We start from the raw sequence: 23,903 nt of genomic DNA, 5'->3' as shown, positions 1-23,903 counted from the left end.
GGGTAGGCATGTTTGACCCTTAAGATCCAAGTTCGGACCTATGTTGAAGACAAACTATGAGTTGTCCCACCTGGAACTTTTGGCCCATTGGACCCTAGCCCATTACCTACCATTTCCACCTAGTGGCTAAAAAAGTATTGCCGTAGGGACTTTTTTACACCCTTTTAAAAATTGAGATAAGGCATTTTTTTAAAATCTAACTTTGGACCCATGGTGAGGACAAAAAATGAGTTGTCCCACCTTGACCTTTTGACCAAGTGGACCTTTGACCATTACCTATCATTTGCACCTAGTGGGAAAAAAAAAATTGCCGAAGGGAATTTTTGACAGACTTTTGAAAATTTTGGGTAGGCATGTTTGACCCTTAAGACCCAAGTTCGGACCTATGATGAAGATAAACTATGAGTTGTCCCACCTGGATCTTTTGGCCCATTGGACCCTAGCCCATTACCTACCATTTCCACCTAGTGGCTAAAAAATTTTTGCCGTAGGGAATTTTTTACACCCTTTTAAAAATTGAGATAAGGCATTTTTTTAAATCTAATTTTGGACCCATGGTGAGGACAAACAATGAGTTGTCCCACCTGGACCTTTGACCATTACCTATCATTTGCACCTAGTGGATAAAAAAGTATTGCCGTAGGGAATTTTTGACAGACTTATGAATATTTGGGGTAGGCATGTTTGACCCTTAAGTTCCAAGTTCGGACCTATGGTGAAGACAAACTATGAGTTGTCCCACCTGGACCTTTTGGCCCATTGGACCCTAGCCCATTACCTACCATTTCCACCTAGTGGCTAAAAAAGTATTGCCGTAGGGACTTTTTTACACCCTTTTAAAAATTGAGATAAGGCATTTTTTTTAAATCTAACTTTGGACCCATGGTGAGGACAAACAATAAGTTGTCCCACCTGAACCTTTTGACCAAGTGGACCTTTGACCATTACCTATCATTTGCACCTAGTGGGTAAAAAAGTATTGCCGTAGGGAATTTTTGACAGACTTTTGAAAATTTGGGGTAGGCATGTTTGACCCTTAAGACCCAAGTTCGGACCTTTGGTGAAGATAAACTATGAGTTGTCCCACCTGGATCTTTTGGCCCATTGGACCCTAGCCCATTACCTACCATTTCCACCTAGTGGCTAAAAAAGTATTGCCGTAGGGAATTTGTTACACCCTTTTAAAACATGAGATAAGGCATTTTTTTAAATCTAACTTTGGACCCATGGTGAGGACAAACAATGAGTTGTCCCACCTGGACCTTTGACCATTACCTATCATTTGCACCTAGTGGGTAAAAAAGTATTGCCGTAGGGAATTTTTGACAGACTTTTGAAAATTTGGGGTAGGCATGTTTGACCCTTAAGTTCCAAGTTCGGACCTATGGTGAAGACAAACTATGAGTTGTCCCACCTGGACCTTTTGGCCCATTGGACCCTAGCCCATTACCTACCATTTCCACCTAGTGGCTAAAAAATTATTGCCGTAGGGAATTTTTTACACCCTTTTAAAAATTGAGATAAGGCATTTTTTTAAAAATCTAACTTTGGACCCATGGTGAGGACAAACAATGAGTTGTCCCACCTGGACCTTTTGACCAAGTGGACCTTTGACCATTACCTTTCATTTGCACCTAGTGGGTAAAAAAGTATTGCCGTAGGGAATTTTTGACAGACTTTTGAAAATTTAGGGTAGGCATGTTTGACCCTTAAGATCCAAGTTCGGACCTATGTTGAAGACAAACTATGAGTTGTCCCACCTGGACCTTTTGGCCCATTGGACCCTAGCTCATTACCTACCATTTCCACCTAGTGGCTAAAAAAGTATTGCCGTAGGGACTTTTTTACACCCTTTTAAAAATTGAGATAAGGCATTTTTTAAAAATCGAACTTTGGACCCATGGTGAGGACAAAAAATGAGTTGTCCCACCTGGACCTTTTGACCAAGTGGACCTTTGACCATTACCTATCATTTGCACCTAGTGGGTAAAAAAGTATTGCCGAAGGGAATTTTTGACAGACTTTTGAAAATTTTGGGTAGGCATGTTTGACCCTTAAGACCCAAGTTCGGACCTATGATGAAGATAAACTATGAGTTGTCCCACCTGGATCTTTTGGCCCATTGGACCCTAGCCCATTACCTACCATTTCCACCTAGTGGCTAAAAAATTATTGCCGTAGGGAATTTTTTACACCCTTTTAAAAATTGAGATAAGGCATTTTTTTAAATCTAATTTTGGACCCATGGTGAGGACAAACAATTAGTTGTCCCACCTGGACCTTTGACCATTACCTATCATTTGCACCTAGTGGGTAAAAAAGTATTGCCGTGGGGAATTTTTGACAGACTTTTGAATATTTGGGGTAGGCATGTTTGACCCTTAAGTTCCAAGTTCGGAACTATGGTGAAGACAAACTATGAGTTGTCCCACCTGGACCTTTTGGCCCATTGGACCCTAGCCCATTACCTACCATTTCCACCTAGTGGCTAAAAAGTATTGCCGTAGGGACTTTTTTACACCCTTTTAAAAATTGAGATAAGGCATTTTTTTTAAATCTAACTTTGGACCCATGGTGAGGACAAACAATAAGTTGTCCCACCTGAACCTTTTGACCAAGTGGACCTTTGACCATTACCTATCATTTGCACCTAGTGGGTAAAAAAGTATTGCCGTAGGGAATTTTTGACAGACTTTTGAAAATTTGGGGTAGGCATGTTTGACCCTTAAGACCCAAGTTCGGACCTTTGGTGAAGATAAACTATGAGTTGTCCCACCTGGATCTTTTGGCCCATTGGACCCTAGCCCATTACCTACCATTTCCACCTAGTTGCTAAAAAAGTTTTGCCGTAGGGAATTTGTTACACCCTTTTAAAAATTGAGATAAGGCATTTTTTTAAATCTAACTTTGGACCCATGGTGAGGACAAACAATGAGTTGTCCCACCTGGACCTTTGACCATTACCTATCATTTGCACCTAGTGGGTAAAAAAGTATTGCCGTAGGGAATTTTTGACAGACTTTTGAAAATTTGGGGTAGGCATGTTTGACCCTTAAGTTCCAAGTTCGGACCTATGGTGAAGACAAACTATGAGTTGTCCCACCTGGACCTTTTGGCCCATTGGACCCTAGCCCATTACCTACCATTTCCACCTAGTGGCTAAAAAAGTATTGCCGTAGGGACTTTTTTACACCCTTTTAAAAATTGAGATAAGGCATTTTTTTTAAATCTAACTTTGGACCCATGGTGAGGACAAACAATGAGTTGTCCCACCTGGACCTTTTGACCAAGTGGACCTTTGACCATTACCTATCATTTGCACCTAGTGGGTAAAAAAGTATTGCCGAAGGGAATTTTTGACAGACTTTTGAAAATTTTGGGTAGGCATGTTTGACCCTTAAGACCCAAGTTCGGACCTATGGTGAAGATAAACTATGAGTTGTCCCACCTGGATCTTTTGGCCCATTGGACCCTAGCCCATTACCTACCATTTCCACCTAGTGGCTAAAAAAGTATTGCCGTAGGGAATTTTTTACACCCTTTTAAAAATTGAGATAAGGCATTTTTTTTAATCTAACTTTGGACCCATGGTGAGGACAAACAATGAGTTGTCCCACCTGGACCTTTGACCATTACCTATCATTTGCACCTAGTGGGTAAAAAAGTATTGCCGTAGGGAATTTTTGACAGACTTTTGAAAATTTGGGGTAGGCATGTTTGACCCTTAAGATCCAAGTTCGGACCTATGGTGAAGACAAACTATGAGTTGTCCCACCTGGACCTTTTGGCCCATTGGACCCTAGCCCATTACCTACCATTTCCACCTAGTGGCTAAAAAAGTATTGCCGTAGGGACTTTTTTACACCCTTTTAAAAATTGAGATAAGGCATTTTTTTTAAATCTAACTTTGGACCCATGGTAAGGACAAACAATGAGTTGTCCCACCTGGACCTTTTGACCAAGTGGACCTTTGACCATTACCTATCATTTGCACCTAGTGGGTAAAAAAGTATTGCCGTAGGGAATTTTTGACAGACTTTTGAAAATTTTGGGTAGGCATGTTTGACCCTTAAGACCCAAGTTCGGACCTATGGTGAAGACAAAATATGAGTTGTCCCACCTTGACCTTTTGGCCCATTGGACCCTAGCCCATTACCTACCATTTCCACCTAGTGGCTAAAAAAGTATTGCCGTAGGGACTTTTTTACACCCTTTTAAAAATTGAGATAAGGCATTTTTTTTTTACATCTAACTTTGGACCCATGGTGAGGACAAACAATGAGTTGTCCCACCTGGACCTTTTGACCAAGTGGACCTTTGACCATTACCTATCATTTGCACCTAGTGGGTAAAAAAGTATTGCCGTAGGGAATTTTTGACAGACTTTTGAAAATTTGGGGTAGGCATGTTTGACCCTTAAGATCCAAGTTCGGACCTATGGTGAAGACAAACTATGAGTTGTCCCACCTGGACCTTTCGGCCCATTGGACCCTAGCCCATTACCTACCATTTCCACCTAGTGGCTAAAAAAGTATTGCCGTAGGGACTTTTTTACACCCTTTTAAAAATTGAGATAAGGCATTTTTTTTAAATCTAACTTTGGACGAATGGTGAGGACAAACAATGAGTTATCCCACCTGGACCTTTGACCATTACCTATCATTTGCACCTAGTGGGTAAAAAAGTATTGCCGTAGGGAATTTTTGACAGACTTTTGAAAATTTGGGGTAGGCATGTTTGACCCTTAAGACCCAAGTTCGGACCTATGGTGAAGACAAGCTATGAGTTGTCCCACCTGAACCTTTTAGCCCATTGGACCCTAGCCCATTACCTATCATTTCCACGTAGTGGCTAAAATAGTATTGCCGTAGGGAATTTTTACACTCTTTTAAAAATTGGGGTAAGGCATTTTTTTTTATCTAACTTTGGACCCATGGTGAGGACAAACAATGAGTTGTACCCCCTGGACCTTTTGACCCATTGTACCTTAGACCATTACTATCAGTTACACCTGGGCATTTGACCAATTTGACCTTGAATTATTACCTACCAATATGCCTTTGTGAAAGAAAAGAGAAAAAAGCCACATAATAAACACAAAGTAAGTCTGATCAGAGAGAGAATAAGGCTCAGGAGGCAGAAATCTTTAGTTGCCGGTACTAAGGAAACTAAATCATTCATTTATTTATAGGAGCATACGGAGGAGGGGTGTCTTTGAAGGTCCTGGTAGCACCTAATATCAGACCGGCTTCGTCGTTGAATTACTGACCACGTGAACGCCTCAAGTAAAGACCATCACCATAGGTGATCCGGGCGTTTGAGGTTTTGAGGTAGAAATCGTTACCACTGGGATTCACTGTGCAAATAAACTCACAATAGATACCAGAATTAAAATATCTTAAAATTTCAAACGCATCCACCAAGTTTCAGGTAAAATTATGATCCCAATACCTTGTTGACGGGTACACCACCCAAAGCAATCAAGTCTCCAATACCCAAGGCAGACAGAATGGTTTTAGTTACCATGTGAAATGCCCTCATTGCCAACCATACGAACATGGGTAGGTATCCACCTACTTTGTGCATGTTTTCTTTATCTGCGTTGTACTCAGCTCCAGATTAATAACACCAGTAACTTTTTGAAGAAGTTTGATAATCTTTTGAACCTGCCGAGAGGTAAACCACATCTTGTGTTCGCATTACAGGTTTGCATGGGACAAACAAATGGAGACTTGACAACCTTTCTTGGCAGCCCAGTGTAGTTTATTTACTTGACCTTTCAAACCATTATCGTGATAAGTTATTTATTTATTCCCTTAGAAGAGGAAAATGGATAGTGAGGTGTTCGCCGCGGAGTTTGATGGGGTCACCATCCTGATTGGTGAGATAAGTGCACATGCGATTGATGGTGTTCAGGGTCACTGGTAAGTACACCAGTTTTTTGGGGGGTTCTTTATACCAGGATCGACACCGGGAAAGAAACTGGAGATGGTGGATTACTGCTTTCTATTTACATAGCTCCCATAGATAATACCGCTATTTGCCAGCTGGATGCTGATGATGCTGATGATACTTCTGTTTAGCCCTATCGTAGGTGTAAATTTGCCGTTCTAATCCCAAAACGGTGTTGCGGCTATTTGTTAAGTTGAAATCTACTTCTTAGTGCTTAGCGAGAGTTAGTGTTGCTCTTAGGGTTTCCTGATTTGCATCGATAATGTTTTTTGCTTTGTGTTTGTTGAGCTGCAGCTGTCACTGTATTTCATCGTTGATGCCATAGGAACCTGTGTGAATGTTGGGGATGGAGTATACGTAGTAGGTCTCATGATTTACCAATAACATCTCATAATCCTTTCCAATTTTTAGTGGATTGAAGCGGGTATGAATTTGGCTATAGTTGCCGGATACTTGTACTATGAAAGAGAACCCCTGCTTAAGTTCGGTTTTACTTACGAATTTCTGCAAAATAATGTTGTTCATTTATTTTTAGGCTTTAAACACGACGTTCATCTTGTCTCCGTCAGATTCGAAGTAAAGAACTCCGTCGGAGATTCCAGGTGCAAATGCTTCGGTGTTGGCGGAAACATTGCGATCGAATTCGGCCCGTATCTGGATGTCCACCGTGGATTCTTTCAGCCGCTCAGACTGATGACTTGCATAGATAACAAACACCGGCTATAAGCCTGTGAAATCAGAGGTATCGGTGTTAACGCCGCCGTTACTGAGGAGAATGACCATGTTGTAGAGTTTCTTTCTGATGTCTGGAGCCTCCTTGAACACTCTTGCAACCCTATTTTGGATGAAACCAGCATTAAAAACGACGACTGGGTAGCGTTCAGCGTTGACAGTAATATGAATGTTCCGCAATCGACAGTGTCGCACACGGCGGCGTTCTCGGTCTTATCCACACTTTTGTCGGTTTGGATGGCACCGATTGTATATCTAGGCTTTTGAGTACCACTTGTGGCAAATAGGCGCCAGTTGAATTGTGTGTTTTTGGGAGCGGCGATAGAATCACACTGTCTCATGCGAAATCCAGTCGATTTTACTTTTACTTTGTATGGTTTTGTACAGCCGCATCTTGTTTTCGTCTGATGGGGTGACGTGAAGAACGAACCAAGAGATCTGACTCAGAATATTTTTTGCCACATCGTTGACTGTGGCGGCTCAGTGCATGGTATCGGCGTCTGAATCACGCGCAGTAGTGACAATGCATGCTTTAATACGTATACGATCTTGTCGAAGTCGTCTGAAAAGCCGAAAATATGTCTCAGGGGTATGGTGAATGAAAAAGCTCCTTTGTTGGCAGGTTTGGGTAAAATTTTACCATGACGTGATGCGAACCCTGTGTTTTCGGTCTCAGCTTCGGTAGATGAATCCTTGCAGCACAGGTAGTTGAGACCTTGAGATTTCGTGAAATTAATATGTTCGATTGGCTGGCCTGAGAGAAGAGATATATGATTCCATTGTGAAAGAGAGACACTAGATCTGCATCAGCATAAGCACTACTGTCGTTCTTTTGCAGTTGCCCCTGTACCAAAAGATCACTTTCAGCGGGATGGAGTCTTGTGTTTCGATATTGATTAGGATATCACCTTTATTTTTCAGGTTGGCACCAGTTTGAGGTTCGTTTTCGTGAACCTGATAAATCCCTGGAGACTTTCATCGAAAGTCAATCCTTCGGTGATTGTAAGGATGTCAGACATACATTATGTATTTTTAGCGTTGACGAAGTGGTAGATGGTTTATACCACTTTACCAACCACATGGTCGACGGCTTAGGAGGCCTCTTTTTCAACACCTTTCAAGGCTACTGTGTCAAACAGTCCTCTACCACCGTAGTCGTACTTTCGTGCGTAACCTTTATTTTATTTGCAAAATTTATTTATAGGATGCTACGATGAAGCGCCTTATATTCCGCAATGCTGACATGTCTACCCTTTTTAATAGCATCAATAATCGACACAATTTCGTTGCGCAAACCATTATTTCCTGCTCTGTAAGCTGCAGCACACAGTTCCAAGCTCCAAGTTCGAAAAGCTGCTTGAAGTTGGCAGGAAGAAACACTGATCCCTCTGGTAGATGTGGGATACGATTTCATTCCTTGTAACTCTTGTTCGACTTCGCGGTTTTCAAGAGGGTGGAATTGCCTTGATACATGGCACCGGAACTTTTCAGGATCACTGCAGTCGTCAAGGTCGTCAGCGTCGAACGAATCTGGTTTCTTTTTCACCATGAGTTCCCAGAGGCCAAGGGTTCCTTTGTACCTCACAACATTCACGAAAATATCATCGCCGTCAAAAGTAACTGATAAACTTCGGATGAAGAAACCATCGTTTTCAGATCGCAATCCAATCCAAGGTCGGCGGAAGGAGTCATACTGAGCTTCAAATACTGCTGTGCTCGAGGTCCGAGGACGGTGTCTGTAGGTGGTGCAATGGGTAGAGGGTCGGCAAACTCTTGCGTTGGAGAAAGGAGGGCTGGCACAACAGGAGGTAAATCTTCAATTGTTTGTATCGGTGATTGCACTGATGACCGACAATTGTCTTGGCGGGCATTTTGGGTTGTTGTGAGCGTTGGGATATTCCATTATGTTTATAGCCAATTCAACAGACTTTCATCCATATCGGGACATATAAATAATGAAACACAATCCAACCGCACTTGTAACACAGTCTTCATACCTTGCCCGGGGCCGACTCAAATTTACATTTCCAGGACCATTCGTATTTCTTAGGCTGGGGATCAAACTCTAGCTCCAGTTCCTTCTCAATATCTGACAATAGGAACTCTGAATCTTTGTACTTCGAGGAGTTATCTTTGTAACAATTCATTATTGATACTTTACCTATAAAACTCATCAAATTGCATCGATATTTTCCATTTGCCTTGGTGCTTTTAATATCAATGGTTACAAATCCATAGGTTCTTGACCAGCAATGTTTACACTGAATGCTGAACTATTCCTTGGGGAGATTGTTGCAGTGATCTCGTCGGATTTGTTCGAAATTCTTAGCATCATGCTAGAAGAAGCATAGGACATAGGCATTCTCCCGGATAGACTGGCGGGGCAGTTGAAGTAGTTCTGTCACAATTAAAAACAATCAATGTTGTGGCGACCACTCACGTAGTAGTCTTCATTTGTTAAGCATAAAGTCGTCGAACACAATGAGGTTTTGTCGAATGTCCGGGGCTTAGTTCATCGCTCCTTTGCTCGAAATTTTTTTTCGCTATCACTCGGGTGACGTGGTGGTGGTAAGGCGTTGACCACATCGATCAACGAGTAGGGTGACTTGCCTTTGCACTGTACGAGGTTAAGGATATCTTCCTTAGTGAAGCCTGTTCCCAGCGTTTGCTGTAACAGCCGGTAGATGGGCTGGTGAAGCGATTTTCCGAAGACGTGCAATTGATCGTACTCGAGTCATCCATCGCACAGGATTATGTTGTTCAACAGCGTTGTCTTACCACAGTCCGATTTCCCAATGATAAACCTTCTGATTGCGGCAGGAGGTAGCGATTGCTCCTGTTGGGCCGTTGGCACTGTAGGAAATGTCTTCGACGTTCATTTATTTGAATAAAATAGCGATGAACTTTTGCTTGAAATGTCATTGGAAGGCGTACATAGATAACCACAGCGAGGTAATGACCAGGAACGGGCGACGGAGAAAAGTTGAAAATTGTAAGGTCTCGGTTTGTTGCTGCAACTGGTGCAGGATTCATGGACAAACTACTACGTAATAATCACCCGATCACCCATGGAAATGCATCTACCCGGACACAACTTTACCGGGCCAGATATAAAACTTAGCAAGCGCCTGCACCCAGAAAAGCTTGGTCAAACCACATTAATCGAGTTTACGTGGCTGCAAATCACCACGATCTCTATTATGCCCAGCACAAGAATAAAACCTATGATAGCCTCGCTTAACACCATTGCCAACACTTCCACACGCGAACGCATGGACCACAGAATCATCGGACCAATCATCGATACCAAAACTCGATTTAGTCTGAGTCTGGACCGATGTTTTAGCGGATGAGTTGCACAAACCAGTTCGACGCACGTTTCATAAACGCGGTGTAGTAGTGTGGTGTGGATGAGACTTAGGCGGCCGACCTTGTTGATATGAGTGTTTTTTGCAAGGACAACAGGGAAAATAAATTCAACTGGGGCATTATCGATGTCTTCTGCAAAAATGTCTGACTGATACCACTCAAGAACAATAAGGGGTTGACGGCGCGGAATGCCTTCCAAACGGTATTCACATTGCGTGTGCCAAAGAAACTATGGACAGACAATGGTACTGAATTTGACAACATGGATGTCAAGCAGCTGCTTCAAAAACATGGTATCGAGGCTTACTCCACCGAGAATGAAGAGAGGTCGATTGTTGTCGACCGTTGTAACTGCAACATGTTCAAATACTTGCGCACCTATATAGATGTCCTGGACGATCATGTTCGCCAGTACAATACCATCCAGCACCGCTCCATCAAGATGATCCCCGTCGCCTCAAGTCACAAGGAGCATGCAAACAAGGTGTATTTGAACCTTTACGGCAGCATACCAATAAAACCACCGTGATTTCGTACTGGCGACAAAAAATGTATATTCGAGAAGGAATAAACGCCCAGCTGGACAGAGGAAGTATTCACCATTGTTGATCACTAAGCCGACCCCCTATCGCCTCGAGGATTTTAGCGGTGAGGACATTCAGATATCCATCAAAAGACTGATCAAAACACCTACCGCATCGAAAATGTCTTGCGTAGAAGAACATGGGGAGGGATGAAAGAGCTTAACGTCAAGTGGAGAGGTACCTCACGGAGTTCAACTCTTTGGTCAAAGCTGCGGATGTGCAATACACTAGTTCATATGACTTGAAAAAAACCTGCTGTGTTATCATATAGTTGCGCAAGTCCTCCTCAGATATGAGATTCGATTCGCGCCGTCTCCTGTCCGTCGTGTGATAAGACTTCAACTTCAATTCGATGGTATTGATTTTCTCTAGAACCGCCATGCTTAGATCCACATAGTTCTTTGCATATACCATCCTTTGGTCACTAGTTCTTGTGCCGCAAGGTAGACACTTTTCAACTTTTTTCTCGATACCGACAAGGTGTTTTTTATGTCTTCGAGAGCTATCTACGATCGCTTCTAGCGCAGCCTCTAGCTCATTGTTTTCTTTTATACCATCTTTCAACTGCTTGGTCACCCACCATTTTGTCACAGCATCCGAGCTGTCCTTGGGATATCATAGGCTAGTAATGCGATTGTCGTTCATATCGAAATGCTGCACGATCGACCAGACGGATATGCACTGTCTTGCTTGGTATCCGAACTTATCCATTTATTTGTAGAGCGAAAAGATTGTATTTTCCACGATTTTCTCATTGTCAGCATCTTCAACACGGACAGACAAAAGTGACCACACACCACATCCCATTGCGTCTGAAGTTCATCAGTTTTGAAAAGGATCTCAGGTTACAAATAGTCTACCATCTCGTCGGGCGTTGGCAATCCATAAGAGTCAAAGTAATACTTTGTCGGTCTGCGCTTTTCCAACACGCCAAGTGCGTTGCACGATCCTTCCAGCTGTCGTGGTTAAGGTTCCACATTTGGTGTGTCAGACCATTGGAAGTAGTGTATCAGGCATGACCGCACCCCAACAGCATTGAATCCTCGTGGTGGATACAGCCTGTTTGAGCTGAGTGTTTGAAAGGGGTTTGTAGGGAAGAACTTAATTATGCACCAATATGCCGCTCATTTATTTACGGTTGACGATTTTGTAGTGGCCACGGGCAAGGGTGCTAATTCCATCATGCATGATATGAAGCTTGTCATCGTTGGCTGATAGGGCTCTCTTGTGACACTAAAGTGTATATGTCTGATGCCTATGACTTTTGATTGTGTATTCATAGTCCGGTAGCTCACTGCGTGCTTATCAAGGCATCTCTTGTAGTTTTCAAAGGTAATTTTTAACGATGCACTTCTTCACCCCTTAAGCCCTCTTCGCTTCGCGCATGCCAACCTTAGGCGCGTATATCTTTGACCGTAATCCAAGACTCAGTCATGGGGACTCCGGCTCATTCAACCTTGAACATTCCAAGAATTTTCCTGTTCAGACCTGATTTGATACCGGAAGTGTGGTCACTTGGATAGTTGAATGTGCCGAACTTCTGCCGCTCGTGTTCATTAATGTCTTTGTAGACATCTAGAGGTTCGACATTGTAAACGATACTATCGGTGTAACAGATGGTTGTCTTATCACGGTAGGTTGGCTTTGGGTACTTGTAAACATAGTCCGCCATTAAGGTCTTAGATATGTCTAGGTAAATTGGCTTGTCAAATTCTATTAGGTCTTACGCATGTGCATGGCTGCAAGATACTCACTGAAGTTAACCCGGCGATCAGCGATCAAAATTGAGCTTGGTGACGTGCTTCATCACTTTATTCTCGTTGGTAACCATTCGGAAATCAACCCTCTTGTGGATATTTTCTATTGTCTTTCCGAAACCGCATTGTTCATGAGCTTGAACAAGTCTTTTTCAAAGTTAGGGGTGGCAGCGGCTCTGAGCGCGGTGGTTAGATCTACTAGTATATATAATCGTCAGTCATATGATCTGGTTTAAACTTATAACCGTGTGGTTTTCTGATCTTGAGTCTGAGCGCAAGTACTGTTTTAGTTTGACGTAGTGTACAACATACCTCAGTTTGTCTCCGAGGTTTGGCACCAGTTTCTTTACTTTGTTTCCGGGGCAAGCAAGTAGTCATTGTGGTAGTCATGAGGTTCCTTGAGATATTCAAAGTCTACCTCCAATATAAATCCTTGGTCGTCTTCACTGCAAGGGTCTCCAAGGTTGGTGACGTCGGTGTTAATCCATTCAAAGCCACCGGTCGGTGCTTCTCATATCCCATCCATACAGGTTATCGACATCCGCAAACATCAAGTAGTTGATGGGCTTGTCGGCATTGAATCCTTCGACATAAGGGTTGTTGACTTTGGCAAACCACTACGTCGCGACTGTAATCCCACCTCTGATCTCTTTCTTGCATCAAAAGCATGTCAGGGTACGAGATAAGTTTGGGTTTCACAACTATTACGGTGGTTTTCAATGTCGCATCATATGCAAGTATTGGTGCTGTTAGGTACCACGCGGGATCAAGTTCCTAATGCTTCAAGTATACATCTCTGAATTTCTCAAACACATCGCACAGCAAGAGTACATCCGTTTTCAGATACAAGTCATGATACTCTCTCATGCTTGTGATATCCATCTTTTTTTACACACTTGCTGCGCGTATAAGTTCATAGTCTGCATGGCTTACACCGGTGATGGTATTGTAGAATGCTTCACTGGGTGGCAACTCGGTCTCCTGGAAATTTTCAAACCCATCCACATAGTCATAAGGGTACACACCCTTTCTAAAGAGTAAACATTCTTCAAGAGACTTCTCCGGCGCGTCAGCAGGTTTACCTTCATCCATGACTTCCTTGACTCTATGTGAGCACCCGGCGAGCTTATTGTACTTGTTGATTGTGCTGCCATTGACCTCCACCAATCCAAATTCAATACATTGTCTTCTCAGCGAATAACGCTGCCATCAATGCTTTTTCGTCTTGCTCGGTTTACTTAAGTTGCTTTAACCCATCCATATAATCAACAGGGTACACACTCTGTCGCAAGAGTAAACTTTCGTCCATGGCAGGCACTTCAACTGGTATATCATAGCCTTCATCCATGTCTGGTGAAGGTGATTTTACATCACTTGACATTCTATGAACAAACGGCGAGCACCCAATTACAAGTGATTCAACTCCAATGCCCTGTTCTGTCAAGTAATCAAACGCCACCATAAGTGCCTTGTTCTTCAAACTACAAATTACATCGTTCACCGTACTTCCATCGATGTTGTAGTCGGTGCCCCTACATTCCTTTGAATTTTTCGCCTGCTCATAAAGGTACGGCTGCAAATTAACAATAGAATCTGTGATATATCTCACTCCTGATACCATTTTGAATCCTTCAGTGTAACCTTGGTCTGCCTCCCACTCAGTCCCACTAATGATGGCCAAAAGATGTGCCTTGGCTTAGTCCCACACATTTCCCGTGTATACAATCTTATCTGCCATGTACTCTTCGCAATGCAGGCGTCGAGCCCGGTGCAGTTGATACTATTGTAGTGACAGTACCAGGATAGCTATGTAGGTTGGACACTCCTGCGCAAGGTAGCCCTGTGTGAGTGTCAGATGTGCGTTCTTGTCCAGCTTCTTCCCTTTTATAAGCCTGCTTCCCAGCTCAAAATATTCACGGTGTGACACAATGTATTCTAGCTTACGCCTGTCGATGACCTCACGCAGTGTGATTTTCCGACCGTTTTTAGACTCCGCGGGTATCACCCGGTACAATTCGGGATCAAACGCTCCTCTACCAAATACATTCCGAGTATTCTTGAAGGCTGCTGTTGGACTTGAGTTTACCAAGCTATTCAGGCTCGCAATCATAAATTTGAGACTGCCCAAATCTCAAACTCTGGTGGAGGGGTTTCATTTCCCCGTCTTTGATCTAGTACTCGCTCACCTGGAATGTCTTCCTAAACGAGATTTACTTTTCCTCCGAATTAGGAATGCATGTGAGCTGCCCCGGTGTCGATCCAAGGTTCTTAATGAACAGATAACTATCATACCCGGCCAGATTGTGAAAAATACAGGTATAAGCTTTGACATTTTGTACTTACACTGGTTATGTGCTGCGCCCCTGTATTTTCGGTAAAGTGTCAGTAACCCCTCATCTTGTCCTCACCAAGCGAACAATCACACAACCAGCGCTCCGTGGCCTCCTGGTGGTTTTCTTGTCCTCTTTCGTTAAGACCATATGCTTCATAAGATAGTTTCAGGTGTAAATGGCCTTGCTTTTCTTTCTCAATGCATTCAACAAAGACCTGTGCCACATCTTCTCCCGGCTTTTGCATGATATTAAGAACTGGTGCCTTAGTATATACGTCTGCTATGCGCAGCGGGTATACTTCATTGTCGTTATTAACTTAATTTATAATACATCGACTGTCAGGGTTGAATTGACCTTCTCGAACTTACCAATACTCTTAAGGCTGACCGAGAACTACATCTTTTTCCAGATTGACCTTTTCCTGCCACGGTGGTACTGTGTTATTATGTTTGTATGTTTTTGGTCTACCTCGTCATGGTGAAAGGCCGAAAGTATGGTCCACTTAAAACAATCCTCATCAGTGTTTTTTCATATTGTTTACCGCCTTCTTTCAAAGTACTGTGACCCTCCCAGCTGCCGGTGTTTGTTAATATTGACTTGAAGTTTTACAAATGCTTTCCATGTTGAGCCACATTTTTCAGAGGTTCACTGGCCAACTTTTACTCCCATCTTTTTGTCCATTTAACCAAGGGTTTCAGCTAAGATGGAGGCCTCGGTGAAAATATCGAGTGAAAGTATCCCTTGTTCTTATCATCTGCATTACCTGTTGGATTAATATTCACAAAGGTACAGTGTAGCACCACGTTGATTTTTGCTCCTTTCGATGGCCAATTTGTTTTAAGTTCTTCCAGTGACATCTGAGAGACGTCAAGGAAAGTCTGCACATCCATATAAATAATGGGGGTCATCTTCCAGGTAGTAAATGCTTCTTTCAAGGCTTTCGTTGGCGGATGCACTATCAACAGCCTGCTAATACCTTTCAACCCAAGTTTTTTTGACCTGGGTGATACTAGTAATCGTCTTCCTCGTCTGGGTTTTCGGACGACGCTGATATTTAAGGTTGGTTTCTTCTGTTACAATCAACTCAACCAACTCATCTTTTCCAAACCGGCAGTACCATCAAAGGTAGTTCATTTTGGTAATACCTCTCAGGGCTTTGACATTTTCAACAAATTACTCCATGTCCGCTATTGGATCCATGTCTTCATCCCAACAATAAAAAATATCAATTTAGGTTACCTCAACCACCATTCCTAATTCAATTTATAAGACACAGTTTTTTCGGTCCTAAAAATCAAATCTTAGCACCACTGTCAATCCTACCGTCCTTGAAAGTCGTGGTAATCATACCCAGTGCGCCTGGATTTTTTCGTACCATAGCTTTCAATTTGCAAAGTTCCATTGGTATCCTTACCAAGACGGTGGACTAAAATGCCTACCCCTAATCTTTTAAAAGCTGTCAAAATTACCTACGGCAATACTTTTTTACCCACTAGGTGCAAATGATAGGTAATGGTCAAAGGTCCACTGGGTCAAAAGTTCCAGGTGGGACAACTCATTGTTTGTCCTCACCATGGGTCCAAAGTTAGATTTAAAAAAAATGCCTTATCTCAATTTTTAAAAGGGTGTAAAAAGTTCCCTACGGCAATACTTTTTTAGCCACTAGGTGGAAATGGTAGGTAATGGGCTAGGGTCCAATGGGCCAAAAGGTCCAGGTGGGACAACTCATAGTTTGTCTTCACCATAGGTCCGAACTTGGGTCTTAAGTGTCAAACATGCCTACCCCAAATTTTCAAAAGTCTGTCACAAATTCCCTACGGCAATACTTTTTTATCCACTAGGTGCAAATGATAGGTAATGGTCAACGGTCCACTGGGTCAAAAGGTCCAGGTGGGACAACTCATTGTTTGTCCTCACCATGGGTCCAAAGTTAGATTTAAAAAAAATGCCTTATCTCAATTTTTAAAAGGGTGTAAAAAGTTCCCTACGGCAATACTTTTTTAGCCACTAGGTTGAAATGGTAGGTAATGGGCTAGGGTCCAATGGGCCAAAAGGTCCAGGTGGGACAACTCATAGTTTGTCTTCACCATAGGTCCGAACTTGGGTCTTAAGGGTCAAACATGCCTACCCCAAATTTGCAAAAGTCTGTCAAAAATTCCCTACGGCAATACTTTTTTACCCACTAGGTGCAAATGATAGGTAATGGTCAAAGGTCCAATGGGCCAAAAGGTCCAGGTGGGACAACTCATTGTTTGTCCTCACCATGGGTCCAAAGTTAGATTTAAAAAAAATGCCTTATCTCAATTTTTAAAAGGGTGTAAAAAGTTCCCTACGGCAATACTTTTTTAGCCACTAGGTGGAAATGGTAGGTAATGGGCTAGGGTCCAATGGGCCAAAAGGTCCAGGTGGGACAACTCATAGTTTGTCTTCACCATAGGTCCGAACTTGGGTCTTAAGGGTCAAACATGCCTACCCCAAATTTGCAAAAGTCTGTCAAAAATTCCCTACGGCAATACTTTTTTACCCACTAGGTGCAAATGATAGGTAATGGTCAAAGGTCCAGTGGGCCAAAAGGTCCAGGTGGGACAACTCATTGTTTGTCCTCACCATGGGTCCAAAGTTAGATTTTAAAAAAATGCCTTATCTCAATTTTTAAAAGGGTGTAAAAAGTTCCCTACGGCAATACTTTTTTAGCCACTAGGTGGAAATGGTAGGTAATGGGCTAGGGTCCAATGGGCCAAAAGGTCCAGGTGGGACAACTCATAGTTTGTCTTCACCATAGGTCCGAACTTGGGTCTTAAGGGTCAAACATGCCTACCCCAAATTTGCAAAAGTCTGTCAAAAATTCCCTACGGCAATACTTTTTTACCCACTAGGTGCAAATGATAGGTAATGGTCAAAGGTCCAATGGGCCAAAAGGTCCAGGTGGGACAACTCATTGTTTGTCCTCACCATGGGTCCAAAGTTAGATTTAAAAAAAATGCCTTATCTCAATTTTTAAAAGGGTGTAAAAAGTTCCCTACGGCAATACTTTTTTAGCCACTAGGTGGAAATGGTAGGTAATGGGCTAGGGTCCAATGGGCCAAAAGGTCCAGGTGGGACAACTCATAGTTTGTCTTCACCATAGGTCCGAACTTGGGTCTTAAGGGTCAAACATGCCTACCCCAAATTTGCAAAAGTCTGTCAAAAATTCCCTACGGCAATACTTTTTTTACCCACTAGGTGCAAATGATAGGTAATGGTCAAAGGTCCAGTGGGCCAAAAGGTCCAGGTGGGACAACTCATTGTTTGTCCTCACCATGGGTCCAAAGTTAGATTTTAAAAAAATGCCTTATCTCAATTTTTAAAAGGGTTTAAAAAGTTCCCTACGGCAATACTTTTTTAGCCACTAGGTGGAAATGGTAGGTAATGGGCTAGGGTCCAATGGGCCAAAAGGTCCAGGTGGGACAACTCATAGTTTTTCTTCACCATAGGTCCGAACTTGGGTCTTAAGTGTCAAACATGCCTACCCCAAATTTTCAAAAGTCTGTCACAAATTCCCTACGGCAATACTTTTTTATCCACTAGGTGCAAATGATAGGTAATGGTCAACGGTCCACTGGGTCAAAAGGTCCAGGTGGGACAACTCATTGTTTGTCCTCACCATGGGTCCAAAGTTAGATTTAAAAAAAATGCCTTACCTCAATTTTTAAAAGGGTGTAAAAAGTTCCCTACGGCAATACTTTTTTAGCCACTAGGTGGAAATGGTAGGTAATGGGCTAGGGTCCAATGGGCCAAAAGGTCCAGGTGGGACAACTCATAGTTTGTCTTCACCATAGGTCCGAACTTGGGTCTTAAGGGTCAAACATGCCTACCCCAAATTTGCAAAAGTCTGTCAAAAATTCCCTACGGCAATACTTTTTTACCCACTAGGTGCAAATGATAGGTAATGGTCAAAGGTCCAGTGGGCCAAAAGGTCCAGGTGGGACAACTCATTGTTTGTCCTCACCATGGGTCCAAAGTTAGATTTTAAAAAAATGCCTTATCTCAATTTTTAAAAGGGTGTAAAAAGTTCCCTACGGCAATACTTTTTTAGCCACTAGGTGGAAATGGTAGGTAATGGGCTAGGGTCCAATGGGCCAAAAGGTCCAGGTGGGACAACTCATAGTTTGTCTTCACCATAGGTCCGAACTTGGGTCTTAAGGGTCAAACATGCCTACCCCAAATTTGCAAAAGTCTGTCAAAAATTCCCTACGGCAATACTTTTTTACCCACTAGGTGCAAATGATAGTTAATGGTCAAAGGTCCAATGGGCCAAAAGGTCCAGGTGGGACAACTCATTGTTTGTCCTCACCATGGGTCCAAAGTTAGATTTAAAAAAAATGCCTTATCTCAATTTTTAAAAGGGTGTAAAAAGTTCCCTACGGCAATACTTTTTTAGCCACTAGGTGGAAATGGTAGGTAATGGGCTAGGGTCCAATGGGCCAAAAGGTCCAGGTGGGACAACTCATAGTTTGTCTTCACCATAGGTCCGAACTTGGGTCTTAAGGGTCAAACATGCCTACCCCAAATTTGCAAAAGTCTGTCAAAAATTCCCTACGGCAATACTTTTTTTACCCACTAGGTGCAAATGATAGGTAATGGTCAAAGGTCCAGTGGGCCAAAAGGTCCAGGTGGGACAACTCATTGTTTGTCCTCACCATGGGTCCAAAGTTAGATTTTAAAAAAATGCCTTATCTCAATTTTTAAAAGGGTTTAAAAAGTTCCCTACGGCAATACTTTTTTAGCCACTAGGTGGAAATGGTAGGTAATGGGCTAGGGTCCAATGGGCCAAAAGGTCCAGGTGGGACAACTCATAGTTTTTCTTCACCATAGGTCCGAACTTGGGTCTTAAGTGTCAAACATGCCTACCCCAAATTTTCAAAAGTCTGTCACAAATTCCCTACGGCAATACTTTTTTATCCACTAGGTGCAAATGATAGGTAATGGTCAACGGTCCACTGGGTCAAAAGGTCCAGGTGGGACAACTCATTGTTTGTCCTCACCATGGGTCCAAAGTTAGATTTAAAAAAAATGCCTTATCTCAATTTTTAAAAGGGTGTAAAAAGTTCCCTACGGCAATACTTTTTTAGCCACTAGGTTGAAATGGTAGGTAATGGGCTAGGGTCCAATGGGCCAAAAGGTCCAGGTGGGACAACTCATAGTTTGTCTTCACCATAGGTCCGAACTTGGGTCTTAAGGGTCAAACATGCCTACCCCAAATTTGCAAAAGTCTGTCAAAAATTCCCTACGGCAATACTTTTTTACCCACTAGGTGCAAATGATAGGTAATGGTCAAAGGTCCAATGGGCCAAATGGCCCAGGTTGAAAAATTTCACCATAGCTCCAAATGTAGGTTTCTTTTATAAATTGCTAATTTATGTTTTCCGTGCACACCATACATTAAGTACAACAAATAAACCTTTCGTATATTCAAATGTGAGCGCATTCCGCTTGTTCAGAAGTAGAATCTTTTGTCAAAACAAATTTGTTTGACAAAACAAAATAGCAAAGCACGAGTGCAATTTTCTATTCTTGTAATGCAAAACTATTGATTCTTTTTTGGAACTACTTGACAGGATGCCGAGACTATGGAAAGCTATTTCTTACAATATCACAAAATGGATTTCTTATCGAAAAATCGATGTCATGTAGCAACAATTTTGCCAGCAATTAAATAAGTGCATATCTATTTATTATTCTTCATACACTATTTAAAATTGCGCGCACTTACGCTGTTTGGTATATGAAAAGCGAATAAAGTAATGAACAGGAAATTACATGTTAATTTGAAGGAAAAAAAAACATTAAATAGTTTCTTCGGCTGCTCACTCATATATAAAAACAGATCATTTTGTGATTATATGATTAATAAAAATATTTAAAGTACGTTTGAATCTTATGTAACTTTTGGGTTTATAGACATATCTGAAAACTGGCTGCTAGCGAAGTGGCTGCTATCGAGTGGCTGCTAGCTTGAGCCTGGTTACGAACGTCATGACAGATGTTTATTTTGAGTTACAGTGTAAACGAATAAAGATGATAGATAACAATTAACACATTAAAACGTCCAAACTTCCACGAGTTTCATCCTTTAAATCTACCAAGTTCCATCAAGTTTGTATAAAAAATCACAAATGATACCTACCAACTTTTAAGTTAATTCTTATTAATTACATATAGTGGAATAATTTTAGGTTTTAATAGTTTTCCGTGGTGTTTTATTATGATTTACATAACATTTAGGTATCATGCTCTCAGCTAGTTTTACATATTTGAATACTAGTATACGATTTTCTATGTGTTTTCGCACGTGCTGTCTCGAATAGATCTTTCCTTTATCCATTTTTTTAAAGTGCAAATCATTTATTTTACACTGTTTCCAAGCTTTGTGTTACTAGTATTTCACGCTAAAAACGAACCACCGGTACATATTATATACCTCTTCGGGTTGTACGCATGAGTTTGTGAAAATTAATGCTTAGTTCGTTTCTGTGTGTGTTACATTTTTATGTTGTTTCGTTGTTCTCTTCTTATATTTAACTAGAACACACCCGTGATATCGCGGGTCCGTGACTGAATTAAAGTATATAACTATGCGCAAGCCTTATTTTAGTATTAGTATTGTCATCTGATAAAGTCATGCCGATTATAAGATACACAGTTTTCTCTGCTTTCAAATCTTTCTGTTTGAACCCGTTGAACTGGAACTTATCAATTATTGGTAATATTAATTATTTGGAAAACAAAAGGTCCTGGAATGGAGTATTTTTCAATAAACAGCATTGTCCTATATTAGTTATAAATAAAGTTGAATTCTTTGATTCGCTGTTTTACGTATCGCGGGTCCGTGACTGAACTAAAGTACATTGCTATGTGCAAGCCTTATTTTAGTATTAGTATTGTCATCTGATAAAGTCATGCCGATTATAAGATACACAGTTTTCTCTGCTTTCAAATCTTTCTGTTTGAACCCGTTGAACTGGAACTTATCAATTATTGGTAATATTAATTATTTGGAAAACAAAAGGTCCTGGAATGGAGTATTTTTCAATAAACAACATTGTCCTATAGTACATGTAGTTATAAATAAAGTCGCTGTTATGTCATGCCCGCTAACAAATTGAAAACTGTACCTATACGCCTTATTTTTAGTCCAGATTTTTAATAATCGTATTGCTATCTTAGAAAGTCTTACTGATTAAAATAATACAATAGGTAACAATTTGACAATTTAGTAGTGTCAACCCTGTGGTTATGACCCGTGTATATAGCATATTAATCCTGAATACACCGTTTGGTGGTGCGCCTGTCAGATGCGGAACGTACAGATAAGGTAATAGGTAACAGGTGAATATACTATTGGTATCGATATCGGAATCGACCCGGAACTTCTTAATTATTGGCAATATTAATTACGTGGAAAACAAAAGGGCCTAGAGTGATGTAATTTTTAATCTACACCTTTGTTCTTTATTAGTTATATTTAAAGTTGAATTCTTTGATTCGTCGTATTTACGTGATGACGGCTGACAAATTGGACCTCGTAATTTTAGTATTATAGATGCGTTTCCCTCGGTTTTGGTCGTGTATTGGTATCACGTTGGCGGCGGCGTCGTCGTCCGAAGACTTTTGGTTTTCGTACTATAACTTTAGTAAAAGTAAATAGAAATCTATGAAATGTATACACATGGTTTATGACTATAAACGGAAAGTTGGGATTGATTTTGGAAGTTTTTGTCCCAACAGTTAAGGAATAAGAGGCCAAAAAGGGCCCAAATGAGCATTTTCTTGGTTTTTGCACTATTATAACTTTAGTTTAAGTGAATAGAAATCTATGAAAATTTTGACACAAGGTTTATGACCACAACAGGAAGGTTGGGATTGATTTTGGAAGTTTTGGTTCCAATAGTTTAGGAATTTGGGGCCAAAAAGGGGCCCATATGAGCATTTTTCTTGGTTTTCGCACCATAACTTTAGTATACGATAATAAATATCAATGAAATTTAAACACAAGGTTTATGACCATAAAAGGAAGGTTAGGATTGATGTGGGAGTTTTGGTTCCAACAATTTAGGAATAAGTGGTCCAAAGGGTCTAAAATTGAACTTTATTTGAGTTCATCAAAAATTGAATTCCTGGAGTTCTTTGATATGCTGAATCTAACCATGTATTCAGACTTTGGATATTGGACCATAATAGGTAATCATGTTCAATTTAAAATTTAAAGTTTTTTAAGTTTAAGTTCTTAGACCACATTCATTATGTGTCATAAACCTGTGCTGTGTCAACTATTTAATCACAACACAAATTCAGAGCTGTATCAAGCTTGAATGTTGTGTCCATACTTGCCCCAATGTTCAGGGTTCGAACTTTGCTGTCGTATAAAGCTGCGCCCTGCGGAGCATCTGGTTGTAAATCTGTTCTGGGAAAGGCACATTTGTCTGTTGTTTGTCATTATTGTGATACTAGTAATTCTACAAAGCAATCAACTGAAAATAGGTCTTCTATCAGAATCTACTTGACTCTATAAAAAGTCCTCTCACCTTCTTCTATTTTACAGTAGGATATTTGATCTATACATTGTACCGATAGAGGCCTACAATAAATGAATTTTGTTTGTTTTGTTTAGCTGTCCAATTGCCGCAGACCCAAATAATTCGTATTTAATTCATTGATCTTTTTTTAAAATGTGACAATATTTTGTAGAAGTGGACCTCTGAATTCTGTAATACGGACTCTGACAAGGATGGATTAAGTAACGGAGAAGAGCTTGGTGATCCGGACTGTATCTGGACCCCTGGACAACAACTAAAGAGAACAGAAAATATTTCACATCCAGGTTAGAAAACTTATCATTATAATCACACCAAGGTTAGAAAAATTATCATCATAATCACACCAAGGTTAGAAAACTTATCATTGTATTCACACCAAGGCTATAAAACTTATCATTATAATCACAACAAGGGTAGAAAACGTATTATTATAATCACACCAAGGTTAGAAAACTTATCATTATTATCACACCAAGGTTAGAAAACTTAACATTATAATCACACCAAGGTTAGAAAACTTATCATTATAATCATACCAAGGTTAGACAACTTATCATTGTAATCACACCAAGGTTAGAAAACTTATCATCGTAATCACAT

General features: G+C 41.1%; 1 pseudogene; it reads left to right on the top strand.

The window, feature by feature from the left end:
• Nucleotides 1-23,903, top strand: part of LOC134708621 (tyramine beta-hydroxylase-like) — a 53,623-nt pseudogene that overhangs the window by 11,387 nt on the left and 18,333 nt on the right.

The sequence above is a fragment of the Mytilus trossulus genome, chromosome 2 (genome assembly GCF_036588685.1).
Source record: "Mytilus trossulus isolate FHL-02 chromosome 2, PNRI_Mtr1.1.1.hap1, whole genome shotgun sequence".
NCBI classification, from domain to species: Eukaryota; Metazoa; Mollusca; class Bivalvia; order Mytilida; family Mytilidae; genus Mytilus; species Mytilus trossulus.
Note: the sequence above shows the minus strand (reverse complement) of the source record. Positions and strands in the feature narration are given on the sequence as shown.